The 25,090-nt window shown below is 33.5% G+C and overlaps 1 long non-coding RNA gene across 2 annotated transcripts in view; it reads right to left on the bottom strand.

The window, feature by feature from the left end:
• Positions 1–290: 290 nt before the first annotated feature.
• LOC129042931 (uncharacterized) overlaps positions 291–25,090 on the bottom strand; it is a 304,280-nt gene continuing 279,480 nt past the window's right edge. For both annotated transcript variants that reach the window (XR_008504235.2, XR_008504234.2), the window contains 3 exons: positions 17,302–17,390; positions 5,449–5,574; positions 291–656 (listed from right to left, as the gene is read on the bottom strand). This is a non-coding gene — a long non-coding RNA (uncharacterized LOC129042931). The remainder of the gene's footprint in view (positions 657–5,448; positions 5,575–17,301; positions 17,391–25,090) is intronic.

Raw genomic sequence — 25,090 nt, 5'->3', positions numbered from 1 at the left:
TGATGCGATATTATTTACAAAGTACTAGATAGTTGTTTCTATGCAAAAATGCTTTGCAAAGATGTTTAACCTGTGCACATATGCATCTTTATATGCAAAATCCTTATTTCTATAAGACTTGAGGAGATGCCTGTCCCTTTGAATTATGACTAATATGTGTCATTGAAATAATAAGGTAGAGTTTGGCATATATTTCACATATTATAAATAACTATAAGGTGTATGTGATTAGGATTATAAGAATCATATATAATTTTACAACAGATACTTTTCATAATAGAAATCACCAATTTTGCACACGCTTTCAATTTAAAGTGGATTTTTACATCATCTTAATTGACAGTAAAGGATTATAAACAGGTCTAAAATATAATGAAAATCATTATTAATGATCTATACTCTAATGTTATTTTTTTCTCCAATATTGTATACAGGTTGAGCATCTCTAATCCAAACATTCGAAATCTGAAATGGTTCAAAATTTGAAAATGTTCAAGTGCCGGCATGACACCACAAGTGGAAAATCCCACACCTAATCTCATGTGGCAGGGTCCTGGTGGAAACACAGGTGCACAACTCACAGCTATTCAGAATGTCTCCCCATTGCTAGAAGATCCACTTTTTGGTCCTTTAATTGCTTCTATGTGTCTTCTCACCTAAAAATTAAAATCCAGTGTATGGTAACGTTTTCATCAAAACACAGTGCCGTAGGTAGAGACTGAAAACCTGCCATTGTTTGTTGCTGCGGTTTAACAGCTGATCCAGGTATTCTGGTCATGTTATTGTGTTGCCTGGTTACCCTAAACACATTATTTCGTCACTGTTTTAATGGTGTGTCCTATTTTTCACTGTTAAGTACTTTTGCGTGCATAAGCACAAGAAAATGATTTCTTATGGGTAGTATGTAAATTTAGAGTCAAGAATGATGGTGATTTTGAATAAACACACATTGTCCACATGGGGCCCTGAGATAGTGACACTGTTGCTTTCTGGTGGTTTAAAGCATACAAACTTTGTTTCATGCACCAAATTATTTTAAAATATCGTATAATTTTACCTTCAGGCTATGTGTATGACGTGTATGTAAAACTAATAAATTTTGTGTGCAGACTTGGGTCCCACCTCCAAGATATTTCATTATGTAGGTGCAAATATTCCAGAATCTGAAGAAAAAAATCAATAATTTGAAACACTTCTGAGCCCAAGCATTTCAGATAAATGATACTTAACCTGTACTCTCATCCTCAACATTTTGGGGTCTTTTGATTTTTCACGTTATCCCACTTACTCTTTCACATGGAAATCATATTAGTTTCCTCATCATTTTAATCTTCATATATTTGAGTTGCTGTGGACAATTTTATAACCCCCCTGGAGTTCCTGGGCTTCCTTGACCTTCACATGTGTGATATTGATGGGGAAAATGGCAGGTAAATTTAAGTCATATTGTCAAAACCCTGCCTTGCTTTCCTGAGAGCAATTGTGACACACTGTAGAAAATGTTAGAATTCTGACAGTCAATTCTACTGCTTTGAACTTACTTTGTCCAAATATAATAATATAGGATAAATTGTTAAATATAGTAATAATAAGAGTTCAGCGATCCATTAACATGGTTAGCCAATTTTCAGAAAAACTCTCATATCAATTTACATTTTGTGTTCTTATAATATACAGACAATGTAATATATACACCATTTGATATAGGCACAGATGATCCATGGTTTATCCATTCTCTACCGCAAAATGAATAATTTTGTCTTTTTTTTTTTCTCATTTCAGAAGCACTTCTGAAGAACTGGGCTTCATGAAGAATTCTAATTTGAAAACCAGTTGGAAGTGTTTTGATTTCTTCTGAACTTGTATATTTATCCCCATAAATATATCACTGAAACTGAAAAAACATGGTATCAAGATTTACTTTTCTTTGTTTTCCTTCTCTCAACTCATTTCCTCCAATATAGTTTGTTTACCTACCTATAACATAAAGGCCAAGACACCACGTGAGCTGGCTCCTAAAAGCATCTGGTGATGCCATCTGCTCCTAGCATCTACCTTTCCTTCTCTTTGAAAGAAGTTTCATGGAGGAGAGCATGCAGGCAACCAGTATAAATGCATACATCTCTCATATAATAATTTCATTGTTTCTCATTGTCTTTTGTAGGCCAATTCATTTTTCTCTAACTAAAAAGTCAACCTTACTTACCTATATGCTATACTAGGTTTCTGGGGTTTTGTCCAGTCATTTGAAGAGATCATCTGAAACATGTGAAAGAAAAGTTTAAAATGGGCCAGGCACGGTGGCTCACACCTGTAATCCCAGCACTTTGGGAGGCCAAGGTGGGCAGATCATTTGAGGTCAAGAGTTCAAGACCAGAGTGGCCAACATGGTGAAATCCAGTCTCTACTAAAAATACAAAAATTAGCTGGGCATGGTGGCACATGCCTGTACTCAGGAGGCTGAGGCAAGAGAATTGCTTGAACCCAGGAGACGGAGCTTGCAGTGAGCCAAGATTGCACCACTGCACTCCAGCCTGGGTGACAGAGTGAGGCTCCATCTCCAAATACATAAATAAATAAAGTTTAAAATGTTTTAAACTACTTTTTTAAAATTGTAAGCATGTGCTTTAAATAATTCAAGAAACTTTTAAAGCTTAGATTGAAATAATTTTTATTAAAATTAAAAATATCTTCTTATAATAAGAAAAAAATTTTAATTTTAAAGTGTAAAGCACAACTTTGAAAACAAGCATTACTTCTAAAATTTGGAAGACTCCAGATTACAGACAGGAAGAGAAGAACAACAACCAGTTATGGACACACCAACTTCTCTAAAATATAAGCTTTGATTATCTTATCTAGAATTTTGCAGTGAGAAATATAAAGATAAATTGTTCTTTGTTGAACTTCAGTATAAATGTAAGTTTTATGTTTCATATTTTAATTTTGGCATTAGTTTAGAATTGAGGTTTAGAATGGTATATAACAGTACTTATGCAGTTCAATTGTCTAAAAGTCTTAATCTAATACTAGAGGGTAAGAAGAGGGGCTGACGGTAAACAAGCCTTCTGAACGCTCCTTTTATACTTATTTAAATAGTATTCATCAAACACTTACTATATGTAAGGTACTAGTGACACAGCAATGTATAAAGCAGCTGTCTTTCTTGAAACTTTTTACAAGCACCAAAATAGTTTCAAGAACCTGAAACGCTGTCATTCTTATAATATCTTTCCTCACCCATGTCCAGCTTCAGTGAATCTAGGATTTCTCCAACACAAATGTTGCTGTGAGAGAATTAAGTGGACCTGCATGGCCTAGTTAAATTCCACCAGTTTTATTCACTATTCTTCTAAGCACACATAACTCAGAATATTTCTGACTAAATCATTGTTATAAGCTGTGGATTCAACACTCAACTTAAAAACTCAACTCTTCGCCATATAGATTCAATAATCATTCTTTCTCCACCCACTGCGAGATATTTCAGCAAGCCTCTAAAACACTATATACTCTTGCCTGGATAAGGACACTTGAAAAAGAAATTTTTGTATGATTCCATTACAAAATGAATTTTAAAATAATTTGTTTACTCTTTAGCCACTAATAAGACTAATAATGTCAATCAGCATTAATAAAATAATAAATATATAAATTAATTATAGTATGTTCTCTATATAATCAGTGGTAACTTCCACCTAATAATTAATATTATTCAAAAAATATATTATTTGAGCCAATGAAATATAACAACACTTCAACTGAAGTTTCTACAACATAGCAAAAAAAAATTCAGAAGCTATCCAAAGAAATCAATACTTATAAGCAAAGTATTTCTTAAAGATACAAATGATACTTATAAGAAACTATTATCAAGTTCTTTCTGTTCTACTCTTATTGGACTCTATGGAAGTTAAATAAAAGCCAATTGCTTTTTTATAATTTTAGAGCATTTATTCTAAAAGCTGTATAAGCTATATGCTCAGAGAATTATTTGATGCTGCATGCAGTAACACCAAAAGGAGTTTTAGGAAAAGGTGGTACTTTTCTATGTTTTATATTTATATATTATGTATGGCATATTTATGCTATAGTCAAATGTTAACAATAGTAACCACAGAACCACAGAGGATGAAGAAAAATAAAATCAAAATCAATATGCAAATAAGAAATCAACAACCGCAGGCCATTCTACAAACTATGAAGGATTAAATGGCATGGATTTGTTTCTTAAGAATCCATAATCTAACAGATTTACAGTATAAATATAACCTGTGTTTATATTAATAAAACACTTGACATGATGATAAAGTCACATAATTGTCAGATGCCAAATCATCACATAACAGAAAGAGAAACTTGAAAACATAATTTAAAAGACAAACCAAGTAAGTCATTTTATACTCTAAATTCTAAATACTCAAAGGTAAAAAAGGATTAAGAATAAAACAGGGATAGTGTCCCAAGGCAGAAACCATGTAACGTGTTGTCATATATTCAGATGATAACTCAGCATCTGGCACGGAGCAAGAACACAATAAATCCATGTACAAAGAAATGATGCAATAAATAAACAATTGAATGAAGCAGCTGGATGCTTCAGTCAGTTAAGTGTTTGATTTTCACAAGACCTAAATTTTACTTTCAACATCTACTTATCTCTCAAAGTATTACAATTTGGTGAAAAAGAAGTGGAAGAGTGTTTTAGAAAGAAAAATTGTTCACGTGAGAGAAACAGAATTTCAGAGCTGAAAGTGTCTAGCTTTTCTCCTTAGGACACACTGCGTAAGAGCAATGATGCCTAACAAACACGGACCTTTGTGTACTCTACAAACAACGTCTAATAAATATAGCAGACAATAAAAATAGACAAATTAAAACACGCATACCTACACACAGAGGCAATTTTCCAAGAACACTTTTCAAGGTTACAGAGAAAAATGTTTTACTTAAAACTCACCATCAAGAACTCAATGAACAATTATAGCCTTCTGTACGAGCATACAATAGCCAAACAATGGTTGATTCAACAGTAAAGTAAATTGTCTGCTACAGACAGTCCCCATTAAAGAGGAAAATGAAGAAAGAGAATATAAGAACTGGAGAGCAATATCTTGCAATGTGTTGGGACAAGTAGGCTGCAACAGAGAAGAACTGAGTTAAAAAAGGGATTTAGAGAATTACTAAGAAAGTGTACACAACTAGAATACGTGAGTTAAGAAAAAAATTTTAAGCTGATTTTTTTTTTTTTTTTTTTAAATTTAAGACGGAGTCTTGCTCTGTCACCCAGGCTGGAGTGCAACGGCGTGATCTCAGCTCACTGCAATCTCCACCTCCCAGGTTCAAGCGATTCTCCTGCCTCAGCCTCCCGAGTAGCTGGGACTACAGGATCATGCCACTGGGCCCGGCTAATTTTTGCATATTTTTTTAGTAGAGATGGGGTCTCACCATGTTGGACGGGCTGGTCTCGAACTCCTGGCCTCAGGTGGTCTGCCTGCTTTGGCCTTCCAACGTTCTGGGATTACAGGCATGAGCCACCACTGCTGGCAAAAAGCTGATTTTTATTTCATGAGCCTGAGGAACAAAAAGAATAACCGTCCAAATACTAAATAATATTTTAACAACCTGGACACTTTAATTTAATTTAAGGATACCAAATTTAAGACAAAATAGTTTCTGACAGATCTCCTTTAAAAGCTGTAGAATGATTCCAAAAATCACTGTGTGGTTTCAGTGCTTACTGGTATCAAAATATGCCTAGTGAAATAACTGACATTAAGAAAATGCCTTTCAAATTTCCAGTATTTCAAGAAAAGGCAATAGCCTCACTCCTGGCAGGATCCCAGGTTAGAAACCTATGTCACCCACTACTTTTCCATTTATTCTCAGTCTCATATTAGTCACCAGGTCCTATAAACTCTCTTTCCAAACTGTCTTTTGAATCTGGACATTCTTGCTGTTCCTATAATGCCCTCAGTTTCAGCCCTCATCTTTTTTTTTTTTTTTTTTTTTCTTAAATTGTGCTTTCTCTGCAATTTCATCAGAAATCCCAGCCTCCAAAATAGAACTGGAATCTGACTACTCTTCTACATTAACATCCACTTGGTCTGGTCTAGACACCATGCTCTCTGACCTAAAACAAGAGCTTTCTCTTCATGCTTCCAGAATCTTTCTTCTTAATAAAAATAAATAAATCTGGTTTATCACCCAGTTAGCTTTAAGTCCTTTGATAGTTTCCTTCTGCTTTTCAGATAAAATTCCTTAAAATGAGCAACGAAATTCATCTAGAATTGCTCTTCCTGCTCCTTAGTGAGCTTCACTTGAGCATTCTTTTTTCTCCACCTACAACACAATCCCTTTCTTGCCATGGTATCTGCATTTAGCTGATACTGCAAACTTCAGTGTCTTTCTTTCTTTTAAAATTAATAAATTTTTATCTTCCTTTCTTTCTTTTTCTTTTTTCTTTCCTTTTTCTTTTCTTTTTTTTTTTTTTTTTTTGACACAGTGTCTTGCTATGTTGCCTATGATGATCTCGAACTCCTTGGCTCAAGCGATTGTCCTGCCTCAGCCTCTCAAGCAGCTGGAACTACAGGCACGGGCCATGACACCAAGCCCTATCTCAGTTTTGACAGACCTGGTCCTTCTCATCTTTTATGTTGATCAAGGGCCATGTCCCTTAAAGAAAGCTGTTCTGCTTACCCAATCGAAATGGTGAAGTTCTTTCCTCCTTCCCAGCTTGAAGGACTCTAGCATATCTCCCTTATTATTATACTTTTGACTTTTAAAATATTTTACTATTATTATTTTCAAAGTAGTAAATGCCCCATAATTTCACACTTCAAATGACTTACGGTGAAAAGCACCTGCATTACTCAGCATTAGCCACTTTCCATTCTTTTCTGTTTGCTTTGGTGTTTAACTTCATGCTTCTAAATAGTTTGCTAATACAGGTGTTACTTATTATTTTTTTCTTTAGAGGTTATCATTTAATTTCTTAAAATTGAAAATAAGGAGTTAGCTCTCTTACTTCCTACATTCTTCTAACTCCTATTTTCACATATTTGGTGGAAATCAATCTGTTTCTGTTATTATAATTATGTATATAACATGCAGAGATCAGCCACGTAGTATTCAATGATTATACACATTTTTAAGTTTTTTTTTCACTGATGCAATAATTGTATATATTTATGGGATACAATGTGATGTTTTGATACATTGTGTAATGGTCAAATCAGAGTAATTAGCAGATATATCACCTCAAATATTTATCATTTCTTTGTAGCAATAAGATTCAGAATCCTCTCTCCTAGCTATTTTTAATTGTACATTATTGTTAACTATAGTCACCCTACTGTGCAATAGAATTAAATTTCTCCTATTTAAATGTAACTTTGTACCTGTTGATTATATTCAACTTTTTATAATAATCTGGTTTGCCTTGGAGTTGATTCCTTTGTTTTTTCATTTGCTTAATATCCTAAGAATCTATGACCAATTTATCCACAAACTTCACCAGAAGTGTACACTTCTTATTGATTTGTACAGATGGATTTATCTGTTTTGTTTTTTTGTGGAGATCTCACCCTTGTGTTCTACTTTCCTCTAGCTCCCATTAGAACTCTGCCTGTGGGTCTGCGGGATGGCTGTCACTTTTTAAATTTCCTTCACCATTATTCTGGGAATACCCTTGCTCCCTCCAATGTTGGATTTCCTGGTTCCCAAGCCTCAACTGATCCTCAGCTTTTATTTTTATTTTTATTTATTTATTTTTTTTTCATTTTTTAAAGATGGAGTCTCGCTCTGTCTCCCAGGCTGGAGTGCAGTGGCTCTATCTCGGCTCACTGCAACCTCCGCCTACAGGGTTCAAGCGATTCTCCTACCTCAGCCTCTCAAGTAGCTGGGATTACAGGCACGCGCAGCCACACCCAGATAATTTTTGTATTTTTAGCAGAGATGGGTTTTCGCCATGTTGACCAAGCTGGTCTCAAACTCCTGACTTCAGGTGATCCGCCTGCCTCTGCCTCCCAAAGTGCTGAGATTATAGGTGCGAACCATCGCGCCTGGCAAGCTTTTAGTTAGGGCATGCTTTGTTAGGGCGTGCGTTCCAGGAGTTATCTAAGAAATAAGGCAACGTTGAGAAGTGGTGTTAATACCTTGCCATTCCAAAAATGTCTTTGTTCACATTGAATGGCAGTTTGTCTAAATGGAATTCCAAGTCAGAGATAATTTTCCTTCAGAATTTAGGAGACAGTCTTCCATTTTCTTCTAGCTTATTATAATGTTATTAAAAATGTTAATGCTAGCAGATTCTTGGCTCAATTGATATATGGTTGTGTATTTGTTTTTTTCTCTAGACACATTCTGGCTCTTGTTTGGCCCCCATTATTTTGAAATTCTAAAAGAAAAATATGTGCGTTGACATGAGTTGTTTTCCTCCCACTGCTCTGGACATTTTATGGGCTTCTTCCATCTATAGATTTATGTCTATCTCTTCTGGAAAAATGTTTGTGAAATTATATCTGATAATTTTCCTCCTCTGCATATTGTCTGCTGTTTCTGACATTCCTTCAAGATTCTTTCTTATCTTTCCTATAATATTTTTCCTCTCTTTGCCATTTTGTCCTATTTTCTGGAAAATCATTGCATTTTAACTTCCAAACATTCTATTGACTATGAGAAATATGTTTTTCTCCCAAGTCTCTGATGACACGGGTTTTGGTTGTTGTTATTGTTTTGTTTTTCATCTTACCTTGTTTTCTCTTTGCTCTAATTTCCTCTGTTTCTTTGTTAACAATTTATGCCTTTGATTTTATAAAATTTATTTAAGCCTTACTTAGCTGTATTTAAAAGAAAGGAACCAAATAGTTGGAAAAAAGTTCTATTTTGTGTAGGGGGGGCCAGCTTCTTTGGAGGTCCTCTCTATAGAACACCTATAGAGTAGGTGTTTATGGGTTTCTTCTTTTACTTTGATCTCATGAGTTTCCCAAAGAAGAATGATTACTCTCACATGTGGTCTGACTGCTACTGTTCTCAAAGCTGAATGGGAGAATAGAGACCAGTAGGATGGGAAAAAGAGTCTAATCATTCGTGTGTAGACTTTCATTTAACTTTCTGGTTTTCATGCTTTAGTTGTATGTGGCATCCAGGGACCTAGAGTTGTCTTTTCCAGATAACTGTGTCTTCAACTTTTCATCTTCTACCATGATAGGAATGAGTAATCACTTGGTTAAATTGGATAGGGGGAAGGCTTTACTTGTCTAATTTGTTCCTTATTCAGATATTCAACAAAGCCTTTTATTTAAACATCCCCATCTTGAGAAATGCTCAATGCTTCCAAATTCCTGAGTCACACTGAGGTGGTGCAGGGTAATTCATCTTGCTTCTTGGTGATCTTCTGTGATCCCACTGTAGGCCGAGATTTCAATGCTCTGGTCAGCTAAGACAGTTAGTACCCACTCATCTGCTTAGAGTTAGCAGCTGCCTATATTTTTGCTGTTGTCTTCTCTCCTTTGTTAAATTTTATTTTGCTTTTTGGTATATGTGGAATTATTCACTTCCCCTCAATTTTTTTCATGGTACTTTCACTTTAGTATAGTTAAGAGAAGCAGTGGCAAATATGTGTTTAATATTTCTGTATTTAACCCAAAGTTCTAAGTGTACTTTATACATTTAATATAATAATAGTCCATGTATATTTTCTCATGATGTTAAATACTCTGATCCCATCAGCATATTGAATTCACCCTCTTTTTTGGTACCTGTCCTCCTACAAAGATTATTTGCTTTCCTAAAACTGTCTTCCCACTACCATGCAAGGCTGGGAATAATAGAGACTTTTTTTTTTTTTTTTTACTAGTGCTTCATGAGTGAATAGAATAGTACTTAGTACCTAGCAGGCACTTCCATGAATATTTGCTCAACAAAGTTCAACTGATAGATCTTCCCTTGACACAAGGCCACTGTGCTTAACACAACTCTGGTTCTCCATTGACTAGGGTTAAGTTTATGCGCTTTAACCTTGCCTGCAAAGGTACAATCATCTATTAATATATCATCCTCTTCCCACTCACTCTGGACTCCTCAGTTTCAACACATTGCAATTCAGGTCATTCTATTAGCACATATCTCTGCGTTTTGCAATGCCCTTGCCCCTGTTCCATATAAGACAACCTACTCCTGGTTGTTTAATATATAGATCACATGTAACCATCTTCTTCAAGAGCTTTCTGGCTTTTCAGTTTCAGTTAATCCTTCCTCCACCATTCAAGCCTCTTAGAGGTTTACTACTCAAATATGTGCTCTGGAACAGTAGTATTGGCAACTGCATTATTTTAAATGCAGAATCCAGGCCTCCAGTACAGATTTTCTGTCTCAAAATTTTCATTTCAGCAAGATTCTCAAGTGATTTATATGCCCACCAGACACTCAGAAGTATGTCTTAGAGAACCTTTTTAGATTACATGAATGTTTGCTCTCTACTTCCCACCTCTAAATGAAACTGTAATGTACTTGAGAGGAAGTTGTTATTTATTCACGTTACTAAATATTATCTTAGTTTTCTGGTATACGGTTTTTCAATGAATGCTTCTGGAAGAAAGGAAGGAAGGAAGGGAGGGAGGGAGGAAGGAAGAGAGGGAGAGAGGGAGGGAGGGAGAGAGGAAGGAAGGAAGGAAGGAAGGAATGAAGAAGGAATGTTGGTTCATTTTCAGCTTAGGATGTTGTCTTGAGCCTAAAATTGTCTATAGACTGTGAAGACACTGGAGTTATGCAACTGCAAAGCAAGGAGTGCCAAAGACTGTGGCAACTCGCCAGAAGCTAGGAAGAGACAAGAAAGCTTTCCTCTACAGGTTTCAGAGGGAGCATATCCTTTGTTGACATTTCAGACTTCTATCCTCCATAACCATAAGATAAAATCTTTCTGTTATGTTAAGCCATCATTTTGTGGTATAGTTGACCCTTGAGCAATGCAGGGATTAGGGGTCTTGACCCTCCCCTCCCACATAGCTGAAAATCTCTCTATAACTTTTGACTCCCCCAAAACTTAACTACTCATAGCCTACTGTTGACTAGAAGCCTTACTGATGACATAAACAGTCAATGAATACATATTTTGTATGTTACATGTATTATATACTATATTCTTACAATAAATTAAGCTAGAGAAAAGGCAATGTTATTAAGAGAATCATGAGGAAGAGAAAATATATTTACTATTTATTCAGTGGAAGTGGGTCATTAAAAAGGTCTTCACCCTTGTCATCTTCACGTTGAGTAGGCTGAGGAGGAGGAAGAGGGGGTGTTGGTCTTGCTGTCTCAGGGATGGAAGAGGTGGAAGAAAATCCACATTCAAGTGGACCCCCCACAGTTCAAACCTGTACTGTTCAATGGTCAACTGTACTTTGTTATAAAAGCCTTAGAATACTAATAACAATTCTAAGGCCAAATTCCCATCTAAGTTTCATGGCTCTGTACATTAATGAACAATCTCCTTGTTTTGACTACTTTTCCATAGGACTGTTCCAAATTCAGGACATTGGCACATATTGCTGGAACTGCTAAATGATTTATTACTTGATATGCCAAACAAAACTTTGGTATTTTAGTGCATTTTTAATGTGAGCTGTAGAGAGATGTATTTTTAATTAAGTAATATTACATATCATTTTACATTTTATTTTAAAATAACATTCTTCCATGCAATTGAACGATAATATTTCATTCAAACTAAAGTTTTGTATGTCCAGATTTTAGCAACTTGAAAAATCAAAATTGAAACAGCCAACCAAAAAACAAATGGAGGCACAAAACCGTCTTCTGTGGCCTGCTGTTAAGTCTAGAAATATCTTATTCTGTCAGTGTGATTTCATAGCAGGATGAAAAATGTCAAAAGTGAGGATGACAAATCAGTCTAGTGAGGAAAAATGACTCTTGGACAAGAGATGTCATTTGTCATGATTGCCATTTGACTGCACTTTCCCCTCTCTTCTCTTTCATATAAATGCAATTTTGCCATTAGTTTTAAATTATCTTTACTGCACAATGGCTTGATCGTGAAAATTATATTTCCATTCAAAGAGTTGTGTAAAATAATAAAAGTTGTGAAATATAAACATTATATTGTGTGTTTTGATACATTTTTAAAATATCATTCAAGCTTAATTTATCAAATATTATGATTTTTATACCAAGTGGCCATTTTTCCTAGATGTAGGTAACACCATGGCTTTTAAAATTTTTTTCAAAACTGACACAGCTGAGCACAGCTCCCTGAGCCACTGCATAATACGGGTGGTAATTAAGCCACAGCTTCAAGGTTGCATGGGCACAAGACAATTCAGCCTAATGAAGTATCGATCGGCTGCAGTAGAGGTAAAACAAGTTGACATTCATTTAGAGGTAGCAATGTGAATATGCCACAATGCCACCAAAGAAATAAAGGGAACAAACAATGAGGCTGAATTTTAATCTTGCAAACACAATTAAGAATCTTATTTATAGCATGCTGCTATCACTTAAACTGAAGCTAATTGCATACTTACTACCCTGACATAAGATACCTAAATCAGCAGAAATTATGTATCCTTAGCATAAGTGCAGAAAAGAAAAAGAAAAAAATGCAAGAAGTTTAGTGTTTCAATTAGAGACAATTCTAGTGCCTTCAAAAACTGTCCTGATGAAAATGTTTGAAATCAAATTTCCCATGTAGTTGTTTTGCACAATTAAGCTTATCTTAGGGTGCTATGAAGAGCTACTCAGAAGAGAATTCAACCTAGATTTAGTTAACATTTATTGAAAGTAAGTTGGTTTCTCCTCAATATCTATCATTTCATATGCCAAATAATTAACCCAATATTCAATTCAATATAATGTACTATACATTTCTTGAAATGACCTTATTTTTTCAGAAACAAATTTAGTGGCTACTGCATTAACAATCACATTGAGAATGACCCAGATTTCCCAACATTAAGTTTCTCTTTTAAATAAGCACTAAACTCGAAGTTAACAAGTGCCGGTCCCATTGCATGTTTTTAAGTTGTCACTAGTATTAAAGAATACTAGTTTAATACTAGTTGTCACTAGTATTAAAGAATACTAGTTTAACACTAGTTGTCACTAGTATTAAAGAATACTAGTTTAACACTAGTTGTCACTAGTATTAAAGAATACTAGTTTAACACTAGTTGTCACTAGTATTAAAGAATACTAGTTTAATACTAGTTGTCACTAGTATTAAAGAATTATGAAGATTAATTGTATTTATTCATTTATTTATTGAGACAGGTCTCTCTCTGTCACCCAGGCTGGAGTGCAATGATGTGATCTTGGCTCACTGCAACTTCCACCTCCCGAGTTCAAGCTATTCTCCTGCCTCAGCCTCCTGAGTAGCTGGGATTACAGGCGCCCGCCACCCTGCATGGCTAATTTGTTGTTTTTTTTTTTTTTTTTTTTTTTTTGTATTTTTAGTAGAGATAGAGTTTCACCATACTGATCAGGCTGGTCTCAAACTCCTAACCTCATGATCCACCCTCATCGGCCTCCTCAGATTTTTCTAATATAATCTAAACACTATTTTAAGGCTATTAAGTAAGATATTTGGTCATTTTATAACAATTTAGAAGTGATTTGTAATTTAATGTATGAATTTTTAAAATCTGATTAACCATTAGGAAGTATTGTATTAACACTAATATTTAAGGATGAAATGTCCTTAGAAATAACAAATAATCTACTTAACAATCTATTGGCATATAACAGAGGCATTTTTAATTATATTTGATTTGATAACCAACTATGGAAGAATCACAGATTATTATTTTATTATTTTCTTTAAAAATTATGTTTATTTTAATTTTAAATAAATCAGAAGCTGAAACACAGTGTTCAGTACTCTCAATGACACTAATCACAGAACTGTTTTCAAATCCAGTATCTGAAAAGTTCATTTTTGACAAATGAAGTCTTTGACTTACAATGCTTGTGGAGGCTGTTTACTTTAGGCAACAGGCCAGTTTTACATCTTTCAGGAAGACATGAAAACAAGTTTATCACAAATTCTACCGTGAGAAGTCATTCAATCAAAGCTTTTATGTAAGAATTAAAATTCAAAATGTATTTACGCTAATAAATTGATTCAAATTTACTGGCATTTTACAGCTTTCAGAAGCCATATTTTCTCATGAAAATACCCCCAAATGAAAAAGAGAGTGCTGATGTGTCCAATTACATTAAGACCACCGGCAGATGGACATTTCCTTGACAATACTGATAACCAGATGTTAGGATTCACAGAAATTGCCCTACTTGTTGGGAAAAGAGCATTTTGTTTGCTCATTATTTCTTTAAATTTGATAATAATTGAATTGCAGGGTTCCAATTATGGGACTTACATATTGCAGTTCATAATATCTCATTCGAATTTTGTTTTTCTCTTGAGTTGTCTCTACATCAACAAACTTATTTATTATATATATTAATATAGCTTTTATTAATATTTGAACATTTATGTAAAAACAATGCTGTGTTTCAATCACTCTACGGTCCAGCATATACAGAGAAGAGAAAACTTACTTTCATAGTTAAACTATTTTTTGTTAACTTCCATCACAATATTCTTGATTATTAATAACAGGATAAGAAATGAATATTTTAATAATTTATTATGCATTTTTATAACTATGAAAAGAACACAACAGATGATGCAAAGAGCATATTCGTAAATCTGTTTTAAATTTTAAATGTTTTTCTTTATTTTTCCCACCATGGCACATAAAGTATTTTTTGTTTATTAGATAACTCAATAAATATGTGTTAATTTGAATTTTTATTTAGAGCATCTAAGAGCCACTATGCCAATATAATTATAAAGTCAATGCTATATAGACTAAAAATAAATAAGTTTTTAAAAGTAAAGTTATACTTCTTTTGAGGTAGTACAATGTTGCATGAAAGTAGTCATTTATCTTATCTTATTTCTCCTGGAAAATTTCTTTTTATCATTCAGATCCCTAACCATATCAAATAATATAATACATTATTTTTGAGATTAATCTTCTTAAATACATAAAAAATAGGAATATGGTTTTATTGCTAGTTGGTCAATAGAAGGCAAAGAAACTAATGCTATTTTGTGTGTGTATGTGTGAGTGTGTGAGTTTGTATATTATCATACAGGAATAGAAATTGTGGTATACTGACAGATGAAAGTAGATGAAAATGTCCAGGTATACAACTTTGCAATGGCTAACAAGGCCTATTCTTAGGTACATTAGTTAATTTCACTTTTTTCCTTTGTCTTCCAGCTCTCCAAACCTTACATTAAGAACATGTGGCATAGTGATGCTGAGGTTTAGAGTAAATATTAGGAATAATTACTTATAAACATACAAAACTTATGCTATAATGCTGGAATAATACTGATGTGGGACACTGGAGTTTTATAAAATCATTTTATATTAAAAATACAGTACACATTAATAAATGAAAATATGATAGAAGGTAACAAAATATATTTAGCTACATAGGACTTTTGTAACAATCAAGAGAGTACAATTGCATTATACATTTTTGGTGTAAGTGATGCTGTTTACAAATATAGACCATTAGAATTCTTTTTCAATTGTTCATAGATAAACACCTTCATTTCAATAATTTTATTGCCTGGGTGACACAGCAAGACCCTGCCTCAAAAATAAATTCATTAATTAATTTAATTAAATAAATAAACACAATATGTGTGTTCTTCTAGTTTTAATAGAAAATATATTTATAGAAGATTGCCATTTTGTGCATGTATTAAAAAGGAAAATTCAGGCAAAAATGAATTGGTTAAGATAACCTAAAATTTTATATTCAAAAACTAAATCCTCAATCACTTTTCAGCTTGGAATTACCAAAGTCTGTATTTTCTCTCACAATAATGTTGTTTGTTCAATCAAGTACTTAGGTGATTTGGCAATTCTTAAAAGAAGCCGTATAAAAATATAAAAGTCATTGAACCACTTCCTTAATATTCTGACATCCCAAATTTACCACGTGAACCTAAGTGACTAGCACTTCTTTAATCCCTAGAAACCAAATAGTGATTTCAGGGGACTTTCTTCCAATTAGGTGGCAATCACTTTATAAATTTGAGCCTGGTGTTATGTTGCACAGGCAACAAAATTACATCACAACTGCCCCAATCACAGATTTTCTATACGTGAATATACGGGAAAAAAATCCCAGCATTTTAAAATTGATGAAATGTGGTACATTTTGGAGATCTGCCCATTTCAGTACATGGAGTTGGACTTTGTCTTTTGTGATCGTGGAATGTAGTACATGTGTATAAGTGGCTTGTTTCATGTAATAAGATCCTTACTGCTAGATTTTCAGTTTCCCCTGATTCTTTTGTGTCTCTTTGTTTTATTTCTGTATTCTGCTTTTTCTTTTTGATTGCTTTGCCTTGACAGTGCAAGAGAAAGAGTTCTGTGTTTATACAATGTTGTGTACGTATGCTTACATATCCAGTGAATAACATCCTAGTAATGAATATAAAGAATCAGAGAATAGCCACATTTAAATTTTAACATAATTTTTTAAACAAATTCTTTCCCTCTGGGATTTACATTCTGTACATTACCGTGCCTGGTTTTTTTACACTCACTAATATCATGCATTTTCAACCTTTTAAAATTTTAACAGTCTAAAAGGTGTTCTAAGTAAATAATGAATGGTGTCCCCTGGAGTTGTTCAGTATCACAACTCTCAGTCAAATTTAGTTATAGTTTTTATATTATATGACAAGAATTACGTATGCTTAGAGAGGCTTTCAACTGTCCAATATTATTTTTAAAATTTTATACATATTTTAACATATCTTTTTTTCAGATTTTTTCATTTGGTGGAGAATAATCTTTATTCTAATGTTATCTATTCTTGACTATCTAACCTTATGTATGTATGGATTTATTTACATATATACACATACATACACACATATATATATATTAGAGAGTGAAAGAGAGAATATACATATGTACAGAGAGAATAGAGAGAGAGAAAGAGATGGGAAGGAATAGGAAGATTTTGCCGTGTTTTTTTTGTTGTTGTTGTTGCTGTTGTTGTTTGTTTGTTTTCTTAGGCTTTTAATAAAGCACCACAATGACATCTTAGGCAAATGAGTGAGATATATATTTTTACAACCAATCTTCAGAATTGTATTACATTAATTTTAGCACAAACCTTAGAAGTATCTAATTGCCCTCCATCATTTTGCATGTAAGAACATTGGAGCCCAGGAGTTAAATGACTTACCCTTTTTGTCAACAAATTGGAGATCTGGGACTTGAATCTACACCTCTGGATTCCAAGTTTATTCCATTATAACATTAATATCTCAAAGTCTGAAAAAAAGTAAAGATATTTGAGTGATAACAAAATGTAATGACTTCAAAAAGATTGTGGTTAAAATGTGGGGGTTTTTTTTGTTGGGAGAATAAAGCAAAGAATCTTGTGTTGCTGTACTGTGTGGTTATTTTATCCACTTTCCAATTACTAACTGAATATGGTACTTTTGGGGGTCCATAGCTTTACTCTGTATAATCCAAATAAGTGATAAACAAACTAATTAGATTTAATTATAAATACTTTCTTTATTCTAGCTGATATGTTGCTTGATTCAGATTTTAAAAGCATCTTCATATCATAAATTCCTAAATCCTATAATACACTCATATATTTACTTATTTATAAGACCTACAGTGTACAAATACATAATTTACATTTTTATAAGGTTGGTTAACAACAACAGATTATGAGTATTCTTTATACTACATAAATATATAGTATTGAAATAAATGGCTGATGAAGCACACGCTATTGAAATAGATATTCATTTCATTGCACTATGCCTCATCAGCCATTTATTTCAATATTGTTTATGTCATCAGCATTTTGACTGATAGCCTTTTCTCAAACTGTTCTTACCTAAATATCTAATACAGCAATCTAATTTTAGGTAAGCCATCAATTTTCATGGGTTTGGGGATAGCTTTGGAAAAAAGAATTGCTCTTTTTTTTCCTCCAAGTTTGGTGATCTGGGTCACCTATGTGAAAACTGGTCCATTCTATAACTGGAATCTTAATTAGAACGGAGAAACTCAACCAAACTGCTAGATTTAGCCCATGAAAATTGATAAATATATATTAATTAGACCAAATATAATATGGCATGTTTTGGGGTTTTAATCTAAATATTTGGTAGTGAACATTGCTGCATTTAACTTACATTTAAGATATAACTTTCTGTGACTGCTTTTATCACTCCCCTAACATAACTTCTACTTTCTTTCAGCCATTGAGCTAATATAGCTAAAAATCAGATATGGGATGTAATCCTGTGAGTTTCCAAATTATAACATAGGTTGGATTTACTACTTCAGCATCAGGGCTTTCATCAAGGAATAAGAGAAGCCTGAGAATTGGAATGAGGTCATTTGAAAGAATTTATATGGCTCTGAGTATTACAAATACATACACCTCACTTGCTGGTAGAAACAATTTCTCACACTCTATCTCACAGGATGTTCCTGCCTGGACTGACAATATTATAATGACTTTACCTGCAGTAAGGTAACTAAAAGGGTTTCTTTTTTATGTATATGCAAACTATCTTGCCCACTCCATATACCACCCTTCATTGATTCCTACAAATTTAACTATAATCAGGTTCCTACAAGTCCCAGTAGGCAAATATAAAGTTAAATCAGGAAAATAAAAAAGGATACAACAAAAGAATTAAAACAATTTTATTTATGCTGGCAAAAAATAGATATGTATGTATGTATGAATTCTGAAAATGCTAGGTTAGGTAGAAAGAAACATAGTTTTAGATCACATTGGATTTCTCAATAACAATGATTTTATGTGAGATTCTTGATTTATCATTAAAATGAATAGCTAGAAATGATTTTAACTTTAGCTTTGAAAGCTGACTGGTCTACAGACAATGGTGGCCTCCATGGAATGAGGTTGTACTGTTGAAAATCCCTTACTATAATTTAGAGTAAGGAAATAAAAGACATTTGAGATGGGAATGTTGAAAGTGATTTATGATGTGCAATCCACTCCCCTACCCTTAATTATATCCCTAAGAGCATAAAGGACACTGAAAAATTGAGAAATACATCAGTAGGAAGAGCTCCAATTTCTGTCTTATTTAGGTTAGCGGATGAAGGTCAGAGTGATAAGGGCTATTATTAAAATCGGCTTCCAGGTTTCATAGTGATAACAGGATCCTGGAATAGCAAAGTCCAGGTGGTAGAACTTAACTTCTTGAGGCAACATGGAAAGGGTCACTAAGATAGGGATCAGTACCCAATTGTTAGTAAGAATGGCACCATTCATCATTAGGGGAATAGCATAAATTAGCACCATCATTAAAGACTAGAAAGATGCATCCATTACATTCCCATTTCACTTATTGGTTTGGCCATTACATTCCCATTTCACTTACTGATTTGGCCAGTACAGAAAAGAGTTTGGTCTTGAAGAGTAATTAGATTTCTCTAAACATCAGGTGATAAATCCATTGCTGCTGTTATCCTGCAAGAATGTGTCTGTGTGTGTGTGTAAAATATAATAGAAGAGTCTATAAAATTCAAATAACAGCCACAAATTAAATATTAGTTTACTCCCAAATAATCATATCATCAATAAAATACTGTGGGTTTTTTTGTGGGGGTTGGGTTGAGGGGACGGAATTTTGTTCTTATTGCCCAGGCTGGAGAGCAATGGCGTGATCTCGGCTCACTGCAACCTCCACCCCCCAGGTTCAAGTGATTCTCCTGTTTTGCCCTCCAGAGTAGCTGGGATTACAGGCATGCACCACCACGCACAGCTACTTTTGTATTTTTAGTAGAGACAGGGTTTCACCATGTTGGTCAGGCTGGTCTCGAACTCCTGACGTCAGGTGATCCACCCCCCCTTGACCTCCAAAAGTGCTGAGATTACAGGCTTGAGCCACCACACCCGGCCCAAAATATTGTGTATTTTCAAACCCACTATGAGGCCCTCCCCAATCACATTATCTTCTTTCCAGCTGAGTGTAAGCATCATCTGCAAGTTTTTGTTAAACATTTCCTTGCTTTTTTTTTTTTTTAATGCTTTTATCACCCACATATGTACCTTAAAAGGGCCAGGGAAGTCATGTATGGTTGCACAGATTTACACTGCACAATTACCATGTGCAGTAGTTCAGATACATAAATGTTACTGTGTTCACATTGGAGAAACTAAATTACAAGCCAGAAGAAAAACAAATAAAAAATGGCCGAGTGGAAAGCCTGTAAGGAAGGTTGATATTGCCATTATAATCTGATGGCTCCCAGTAGTAGATCAGCTATAGAGAGTCCCTGAATCAAAGACTTATTTCAGCTTTTCTTACTATTTATAATAGTTGTTTCTTAAAAAGTTAATAGACAAGGTCATGTGTAATTCCTCAAAAACATAGAGCTCACCAAAGTAATGATATTTGGCAAGATTGCAGTATGGTTCAGGTGCAAAATGCCAAGCTGAATTATTATAAGAAAGACTGGAGTGTTCTGTAGTTTCTCCTTCTATATTCATCATTACCTATTTCCAGCTCTTAAGGAAGAACAATTCTATAGGGGAAAAAAAAAAAAAAAAAAGTTCCCTCGACTGAACTAAGAAGTCTGTGTGCAGGAAGAAGAGCTTTAATAGTACACAGTCAAGAAAAGGTAGGAATCTGAGCATTTTCTGTTCTTTAGTTAAATGAAGGTTTAAAGAAAGATTCGCTTCTGGCAACGGCTAACTAGTTTTAGATAAAGAAGTAGTAGTAGTAGTAGTAAAAATAGTAAGCTAAAACAAGTTGAAAATATCAGAGAATTACCCAAAATTAGGATTACCTGTATTACCTACCATGAGAATTTGCAGGACCAGATGCAAAAGTTGAGAAAGGCCAAAGGAGATAAGCTTAGCATCTGGCCCAACTCTTCTCATTATGATAATTGCAGATTCCAAAAACAAAAATAAAAACTGTGGCTAAAAGATGAAAAAATCCAATATGTTTGGAAATTCAGGAATACCTTTATAAATTGTACAAAAGTCAAAGAAAATATCACTATGGGATACAGCATATAGTTTAAATTGAATAACGACAATAATAACAATGCTTATTGAAATGTGTGAGATGCGCCTAAACTGTTTAGTGGAGCCATTATAATCATAAATGTATATATTGGAAGAGACTAAAGTTTACATATTAATGATCCAAGCATCTACTACAAGAAATTAGTAAAAGAATACCATAATGAGCTCAAAGAATATAGAAAAACAAAAATAAAAATGAACCAAAATTAATGAAATAGAAAATAAATATCTAATAAAGAGGAAGAACAAAGAAAACACTTAAGCTCCAGGCAAGATTCATTAAACACACACATAAATGACATAAATTATCAATATCAAAAGTTAAAAAGGAAACACTACTACAGATCCTCCTCCTCTTACAAAAGGCAATATTAACAATTAAATATATTAAGCTAAATAGTTTTAAAATGTTATTTTCAAAAATCCACAAAGAAAACCACAGGCAAAGATATCACCAAATCAAACCAAACCAAATTTTACTAAAGGAAAGTATCATACTCATTTGACACAAACTTGACTCTTTAAGAGACTAGAAAAGGAGAAGAATTTTCAACTTATTTTACGAAGCCATCATGGCCTTGACAGCAAAACCTGAAAAAGACATTATGAGAAAAAAAATGACAGGATATTTATCACTTACAGTGACAGAAGCATTTTTTCTAAATTCATTATCACTCATAGTAACAGAAGCTTTTTTTCTAAATTAGAATTAAAACTTCTAACTTCTAACTCATTATCCTTTATTTGAAAGTGTAACTGATTTAATATCATGAAATCAGTTAATGTAATTGATCACATTGACGAAAATAAGAAAAGAAATCAAAGTCATCTCAAATATGCAAGAAAAAATATTTGCTAATATTCAACATCAATTTTGTAAGAATTCACTCACCATTTTTGGTCTGAAAACAAAAATTTTAAAACTTACAACAGGTATGACATTTAATGGTGAAATATTGAGAAATTTTATTTGGATTTGGGAAAGATATAAGAAATATACCTTTTCATCATTTCTATTGAATATTATGGAAGAGGTTTTAGACAGAATAATATGCTAAAAAAGAACTTTGCATTAAAGGAAAAGTAAATAAAATTGTTGTGTTTAGCAAATAATAATTGTGTATCTAAAAAAATCCAATTAAATTAATAAATAAATTGAGCAAGTCCACTAAATACAAGGTCTATAAACCAAAATCAACTGGATATCCATGCCATAAGCAATTAAAAAATAAATTTGTAAAAAGGAGTTGTATTAGTTGTCTATTGCTGCCAAAACACATTTTCACAAATTTAGCAGCTTAAAAATCATTTATTATGTCACAATTCTATTGGTTAGAAACCAGAACACAGAAAGGCTCATCTGATCTATGCTCTAGTTTCACAAGGCCAAGATCAAGGTTTGGGCAGGTCTGCATTTCCTTCTCGTCCCCAGGGATGAATCTACTTCTAAATTAGAGTATTGACAGCATTTATTTCATGTAATTGTAGGACTAAGGTCTCTGTTTCCTGTTGGCTTTGGGGTTCTAAAGGACATTCATATTTCTTGGTTCATGATCTTCTTGCTTTATCTTCAAAGCTGGGTCAATTTCTTCCCAAGTTTCAAATCTCTTTGATCTTCCCTTCTGCCTCATCTCATCTCTGCTTTCCTCTCTGCCGCATCGCTCCGACTTCTGCCAGGGAAACTTCTTTGTTTTTAAGGATGTATGTGATTAGACGATACTCACCTGGATAATTTAGGATAATATCCTGCTTTTAAAGTCCATAACCTTAATTATGTTCTCAAGTTCCCTTCACATCAGTAGCAAAATTAGTGTTTGAATAATCAGAAGTCGGATTCTAGGAGGTAGCATCTTTAGAATCCTGTTTACCACATAATAAATAATTTACAATAGTATGAAAATGTATTCAATTTATACACATAATCTAATATAATACTTGTGCAATTTTTTACCTAATCAAAAAATATTGCTCTAAGAAATTAAAGAAAGCCTAAATAAATGGAAGTCTATGCCATAAGCATGAATTGTCAGATTCAATATTGTAAAGTCATCAATTTTCACCCAGACTTATCTGAAGATATAACACAACCTCATTTAATGAAATCTGAGAAAAACAGATTTTAAAATATAAAAGGAACTGAGAAATGTAAAGAATGATCAAGACATTCTTTAAGATAAACAACAATGAAAAATTTAAACTACCAAACTGTAAGACTAATAATAAAACTTAACTAATGAGGATACTAACAATGTGATATTGTCAAGGAGACAGACATATGAAACCGAATCTAGAAGTGGATTCAAGCACCTATGGACATTTTATTCATTGTAAAGATGCCATTGAAGAGAAGTAGAAAAGGACTTTTTAATAAACGGTGGTTAAGATAATTGGACATTCACAGAGAAAAGAATGAAATTTGACCCATCCCTTTTATCATACTAAAAAGTCAATGAGGTATGAAAGTAAATATCAATGGATTATAAAAGTAAAAGTCAATGTATTTTAGATTTAAAACAGTATAGATTCTAAAAACATATTAAAGTAAGCATCTTCTAAAATGGATCCCAAAGATCACTGCCTCCTAATATTCACAGCCATTGGTAATCCTCTCCACTTGACTGTAGGTGGGACCTGGTGACTTACTTCTAACCAGAACATATGGTAAAAGTGTGATGATGTCACTTTGTTTGCCTCAAGGGAGAGATGATATTCAGGAAAAAAAAAGTCTTGTATCTGTTTACACATATGAAATGATTTATCTAGGTTATATTCCCAGGCATGGAAAATGATGGAATTTAGGTCATATGAATGTTCTATTTTACAAGATAAAACTTTTTTTTCCCATAAGGCTGGAAACAATTTACATACCTTTTGATCAATGAATACAAATTCATACTATTCTACACCCTCATGATTATATTGTTAAACTTTTTATGTTGTGTAAAATTGAATGCAAAATCTTCTTTATTGTGGTCCTCATTTGTAATATATTCAATGAAGGATGTTCAGCATCTCACATGCTGGTTTGCTTTCTGCTTATTCTTCTGGAAAGTGGATCTATTGTCCTTTGCTCATTTTCTCATTGGTTTTGCTTGTCTTTTATGACTGATATGCAATATTTCTTTATATTCTCACTAATCCTTTCTTAGATATATAATTCTGTGTGTGTGTGTGTGTGTGTGTGTGTGTATCTTCTCAGGACTGTTCAAAGATGGTATTTGCACATTCTTCATGGTGTGTTTTAAATGACAGAAGATCCTTAGTATTAAGATACTCTAGTATTTTGTGTGTGTGTGTTTAGGATTTTTTCAGATTTATTTTTTAAAATCTTGATTAATCTTGAGAATATAATGATATTCTACATTTTATTCCAAAATTTTTGAAGTATTGCTTTTTTCCTTAACTACTTGATTCTGTTGGGTCACTTTATATATACAATGAGAAGCAGGCATCCTATTTCATTTTTTCCTATATAGATAAACAGTTGATTTGCACTATTAATTGCAGAGTCTTTCACTCGTTTATTGACCTGCATACAATTTCCATCAGAATGAATGAGGGTCCATTGGTTCTGTGTTTTCTATTTTATTTCACTGGTCAATTTTCCATTCTGACCTATGCTATACCATTTCAATTATTATAGCATCAGAATCAATTTTGGTATTTTGAAAACCTAATCTCCTATACTTTTTATTTTTTAGTTTTAGTTTGGTGGTACATGTGCAGGGTGTGCAGGTACGTTACATAGGTAAACGTGTGCCATAGTGGTTTGCTGCACCTATCAACTCATCACCTAGGTATTAGGCCTAGCATGCATTAGCCATTTTTCCTAATGCTCTCCCTCCCTGCCACCCCATCCCCCCCCAGTGTGTGTTGTTTCCATCCCTGTGTCTATGTGTTCTTACTGTTCAGCTCCCACTTATAAATGAGAATA

This window comes from Pongo pygmaeus, chromosome 7 (assembly GCF_028885625.2).
Source record: "Pongo pygmaeus isolate AG05252 chromosome 7, NHGRI_mPonPyg2-v2.0_pri, whole genome shotgun sequence".
In the NCBI taxonomy this organism is placed as follows: Eukaryota; Metazoa; Chordata; class Mammalia; order Primates; family Hominidae; genus Pongo; species Pongo pygmaeus.
Note: the sequence above shows the minus strand (reverse complement) of the source record. Positions and strands in the feature narration are given on the sequence as shown.